The following is a 6,000-nucleotide window of genomic DNA, read 5'->3' as shown; positions in this document are numbered from 1 at the left end:
TTGGATTATTCAGGTCTGGTTGTTTGTCCCCGATGGCTGTAGTCTTATTTCAATTTTATTTAAACTCACCATAAGATTAGTGGAGCACCCAAGGATTATCACCCAAGGATTAGTAGAGGAAGTTGGAACTTAAAAAGTCTATTACTTTCTCCAAATTACATATGGTAAGTCGGTAACCAATCCTTATATATCCTAATGGCAAACAGAAATCAAATATGATGATCTATATATACATGATCAACTTTGTTTGGGGAATAGAATAAGGTGACCAAGATAAGGTGTTTGCTCATACATTGTCGTGCTCTCCTCTAAGTAAAAGTGAGCAATACCTCGACCAGGATGTTATTTGGTCATCTCGACCACATTACCTCGACCAGGATGTTATTTGGTCATCTCGACCACATCACCTCGACCAGGATGTTATTTGGCCATCTCGATCACATCACCTCAACCAGGATGTTATTTGGTCATCTCGACCACATTACCTCGACCAGAGTGTTATTTGATGACTTCGAGCATATCATCTTGACCAGGATGTTACTAGGAGGCACGACTCAGTCAAAACAAATCTCACTTATTTTTTCCGAAGTATTAAGGACTATATTCTTAGTGGACTGAAAATTAGTAGTTTTCTTGAGAATTCTAGGTAAGAGGATAAAAACTGCTATAATTTCCTTAAAAATCCTGGGAAAATGAGGGAAAAGGGGGATTCTTTTTCCCCTCTCTCTCTCTGGTGACTGAACCCATTGGATCTTTTTCTCTCTCTACCACTAGGAAATTTATCTTTCACTTATGATTTCTTTAAGATTAATTATTTTCAGTTCTTTTCCTTTAAATTTACTTCAAAGCTTTTTGTTTAAAGCAATCATAATTAAGCCACATGAATTGTGGTATGGGTTTTTCCAAGTAGACCCAAATCGCTGACTTGAGCATTGGAGGGTTTTCGCCCGAAAAACTTGGCGCCTCTAACCATTCTCTGTAATTTTAGGTACTTGTTGATCAACAGCTTGAAGATTATTTGCTCATGAATGTTCTGCTCATAGTCAGAGGATCTTCTTAAAGATCAACCAGCAACTTCCCACCAAACAAATTTAATGTTGATGCAGGGATTTGAGATCGAGTCACTAACCAACTCATCCGGATTTCGACATCAACAAACTTCATTGCAAACGCCGAGTAATTCATCAATTAATTAATTCATTCACTCACTCAAGGATCATCACAGCAATTTTGCAATGACTAGCGGTTGTGGTGACAGCTTCCTCCAAGTTTAGGAAAAGACGACGAAAATTAAGATTGAAAGAAACTCATCATCAAGGTCATCATGGTCCAATCTTCCGGACGATATCGTATGCTTAATAATGAATGGTCTTTCTTGCATCGATCAAATACATCTTGGAGCAGAATGCAATAATTGGCGACAGGCAAAGATTCATCAACGGGATAAATAAACCGATCAATTGCCGTGGATGATGGCCATCGATGATTCACATGATTCATGTCGTCTCTACAACCCCTTTGACAAACATGAATACACCATTGAACTACAGGACTTTTCGAGAATAACAGAAGAAGTGTTCCTGCTTCAAAGAATGGTTGGGTACTTTTTGTACAAGAAGATCCATAGCCCAAAGTGATTCGACTTCCGAAATTGGGAATAAAGTGGAATGATCGAGCAACATTTGCAATGTCTCCAGTTTCTCCAGACTGTCAAGGTTTTTTTTAGTGAGAACATATTACAAAAATGCCTCGATCATCATATGTAGACTGGGGGATAAAGATTGGATCGAGTTTTTGTTTGATATTGAAGGACCTGTGTTCCTGTCGCGATGTAGAATATGTGCAAGGAGTTGTCTACTGCTCTTTAGGTCATAATAATGTGATTGGTGCATTCAACGCTGCCCTGAAACAATGGAAAATACTTCCATATCCTCTAAATGAGAACAAATTTATATATGATTTCCTTATTGATTCAGGATCAGCTGACAACAACAACTTATTAATAGCTATATTAGAATGCGAGAAGACGTATATTGTTTACAGATTTGATCCATTTGGAATGAAGTGGTCTCAAGTCAAAAGTAATTTATTGAAAAACAAATCATTGTTCTTGGGTTTTACCTCATCATGTCTCCAAGTGGAAGATGAAGATCATACAAGTGAATTCAGGAATACAATACACAATTTCCAGCTATGCTACAGCGATGGTGGTATTAAATGCCCACAGATTTTGCAATTTTATGATTGGATCAGTGTTTCGCAGCAACAGCTGCTTGACACATTCTGGATTTAACCTCATCGGATCCAACAAGGGATTTCGATTGATGATGGAGTTACTTAGTGCTCAAGCAACTTCAAATCACAGTTTTAATTTTACTGCTGCCAACTACGTACTACCGCATTTTTTAGATATGTATTCATCACATAACACATAATAAATTAAGTACTTTTCATAAGCCACATTTTATTTTTATTTCATCATATCCAAAAAATAAAAATAAAAACTGTAGCAGAGGCATTTATTATTACAACTAGGATATACTAGCACTTAAATCAAAATTTTAATTTACTGTGAAAAGAATATGCTCAGCTATGGAAAATAAATTCAAGACTATTTAGTTACCAAAAGCTATAAAAGTTCAATAACAGTTGATTAATTAGTTATTTAACAATTACGGTCAATCTTGTCACATCTCTGCACGTGGCAGCATCTTATTCATTCCCTCGTCACTTCAGTACTGTTGAAGTCATAGTTTGAAAGGTTGGGATATATGTGTATGCCACAGGGGATCTAAGACTCTAGTTGTCTTTTTCTTCCGTTTTCTAATATATTTATTATCACATACCAGCCAAGAATTGTATTTTTATCATCAACTAATTAATCAAGGGGAAAGCTGATTGGCAAAAACATTAGCCTGAGGTTTTGTAATAAGTATATGAATCCTTTTAACAAACTGAGACCGATTATAATTTATGCCCACATATTTATTTGATAAGTTTATGATTGGAGTGCTTGCCTGACGACAACTCGAGAAATTCTGGATTCAGCCCCCTCTACCAAGGAATTTCGATTGATGCTAATTTTATTATTGGAGATAATTTGTGATCAACCTTTCAAATCTTGTACCATATAAGGAATATGATAATTGATCACTAGAAAGAAACCTATCAAGCTATATTTTATGATGTTAATTAACACGTAAATAAGCATTTGTTATTATAGAACTGGTTCATAGCATTAAAAGTGAAATCAATTTAACTAAATGATTGATTGATTAATCAATTCATTTTCATGAGCTTTAACAGAGTTAAAACCAAGTACAAACATCGTTAACAAATACTGAAATTGGCTAAATGAAAAAAAAATAATTATAATTCATGTAAATGTAATATGTAGTTCTTACATCTAAAGCATTACCTCGTAAGGTTTAATGAGAAACCAAAGACGAGTGTTTGCTTTGAACAATTATAAGTTGCTTCTACCAACCTCGGCAAAGATCAAGAAGACAGAACCGGAAGCTAATGCCATCAATGTCTTCTTCATTATAGCTGCTGTACATACAGGTGTAATTTCTTCATTTGAATCTGTTTATACAAAGGCATTTCCCCTTCTTAGGCACAAATAAATGGATAACCTTGAATGCTTTATTATTGGCATCAAAAGGATTACTAATTGAACGAGAATTTACAGAGTTTCTCTCACACTTTATTTTTTTCCCCCGCAATTTCATCAGGAATTCCCTTTGAAAATAGACGCCAAAACAGTTGGTCAGCTTTTTATACTCTGTTTCCTAGAAACTGAGTCCCAAGTAACTTCCGTAGACTCTTAGAATTTGGCACTATGAACACATAAGAAAAAAGCCTCTATCAACGTATGAAGACTCTGGGATATGGATTGGATCGAGTTTCCGTTTGATATTGAAGAACCTCTTTACTATCACGATATAGAGTATGTACAAGGAGTTGTCTACTGTTCTTTGCCTTGTGCTATGATCGGTGTTTTTGATGTTGCCCTGAAACTGTGGAAAATAGATGCAAAGAGCTGGTTAATATATCACAAACTGGGAAGATTTCGAAGAGGGAGATGTATACTGTTTACAGTTTTGATCCATTGGGGATGACGTGGTCTCAAGTCAAAAGCAATTTTATTAAATAACAAATCATTGTTTTCTGGGGTTATACCTCATTTTGTCTTCAGGTGGAAGATGAAGATTATGCAAGGGAATTCAGGAATACAGTACATCATTTCCAGCTATTGTACTGCGAATACAGATGGATTGGCGGTGGTAAAATTAATCTACTTTGTGATGAAGCAACTTAAAATTAGTTTCACTTCCACCTCAAGGAATTCTTATCATTCAACAGTTAAAATTAATCTACTTTGAACTTTTGAAAATTATATTTGTAATGTTATGTACTTCATGGTTACTTAACATAAAATTTAACGGTGTTTATATGATTAATTATTTGTGATATTCTGTACTTGGCAAGAGTTGATGAGAAGTTTGTGTAAATGCTCTTCACTAGAAGGATTGTATCTTAATAATGACAGTCTCTCGGATCAGATTCCACGCTGGTTGGGTAATCTCTCAATGTTACAACATATTATATTGTCCAAGAACTATCTTGAAGGTCAAACTATTCCACTAAAGTTTTGTCAACTTGATTCTCTTCAAATTTTTGACATTTTAGAAAACAATATATCTGGAAATTTACTATTTTGTTCCCATTCTCTCTCTATTATACAAGTTAACTTGTCGAAAAATATGTTACATGGGCGTCGAAAAATATGTTACATGGGCATCTAAAATGACAGCATCTAAAATGAAAGTACATTCTCTAAATGTTCTTCCTTGGTGACATTAGATCTTAATTATAACCGCTTGAATGACAGCATTCGAGATTTGATTGTTGACTTTCTCAATTAAGCAAACTTATCTTAGCTCATACTAACCTCGAAAGTGAAGTGTAAGTGCAGTGGTACTAATTGAACTAATTGCGATTGATAGATCTTTCAAATAACAAATTTTCTAGTCATATTCCTCCTTGTTTAGACAGCCTTGCACTTCATGATAGAATATAAGATAAAACTTGTAATTTATATAAAACCTGTACTTTTTTTTTTAGTATTGACATTTAAACACTGTCAAAATAGAATGTAAGATATTGTTCGTACTATGGTAATATTGTAGCAAACAAACTGATAGCTTTATTCATATTGGAGTGCTATTGTTTCTATCACGGTGATATTTTGTTGGTGGCTAAATATTATTTTTTATTAAGTTAAAAAGTGGGCAAAACCCAAATTAATTTCCAATCTCTCTCAAGATCCCAATGCAAGTAGACAAATCAAATGAAATTGTTTGAAAATGATTAAATTGTACTCGTGGGCTTTTTTTTTTTTTAAAGGAGATGGGTTCTTAAAACTACAGACAATAAAAGTTACTAACAAAAACATGTTTAAATGTCCATTTTAATTTTTTAAAATAATTTTTTGTTTACCATTTTACCAGCTATATAAAGAGTGCCACATCAACATATCAATTGATTTTGAAATTATATTTGGGGTATTTTGTAATCATATAACGGTAATTAAATAATTTTGTAAAATTCATTTGGTTACGGCGTTATCATCTTGTGCTAACACTAAACTCTTCTTATTCCCTTCTCAACTGTCATACCCCATCCTTATTCCCCGTGTCCCCACTAAACCTCGCTCAGTTCAGGCCATCAGATTCTCCTGGACCTACATTAATCCAACGGTTCACAATGACCAACAGTTTCTCCATCACCATTTCAAGCTCCCTCTTCAACTGGCCTCTGCGTCCGTCGTACTCTTTCTCGGATTCGGAGTCCGTATTTGCTTGGTCGTCCCACACAGCTCCCTCTCACTCCCATTGTCACTCACCAAGACCAATTGCTTGATCAAAACACAGAACAAAAAGAGGATGAGAAATTGAAGCAAGGATTTGAGAATTGGAAATCGAACGTTCGCATTGA

The sequence above is a fragment of the Citrus clementina genome, unplaced genomic scaffold (assembly GCF_000493195.1).
Source record: "Citrus clementina cultivar Clemenules unplaced genomic scaffold, Citrus_clementina_v1.0 scaffold_5, whole genome shotgun sequence".
Classification (NCBI taxonomy): domain Eukaryota; kingdom Viridiplantae; phylum Streptophyta; class Magnoliopsida; order Sapindales; family Rutaceae; genus Citrus; species Citrus x clementina.
Note: the sequence above shows the minus strand (reverse complement) of the source record.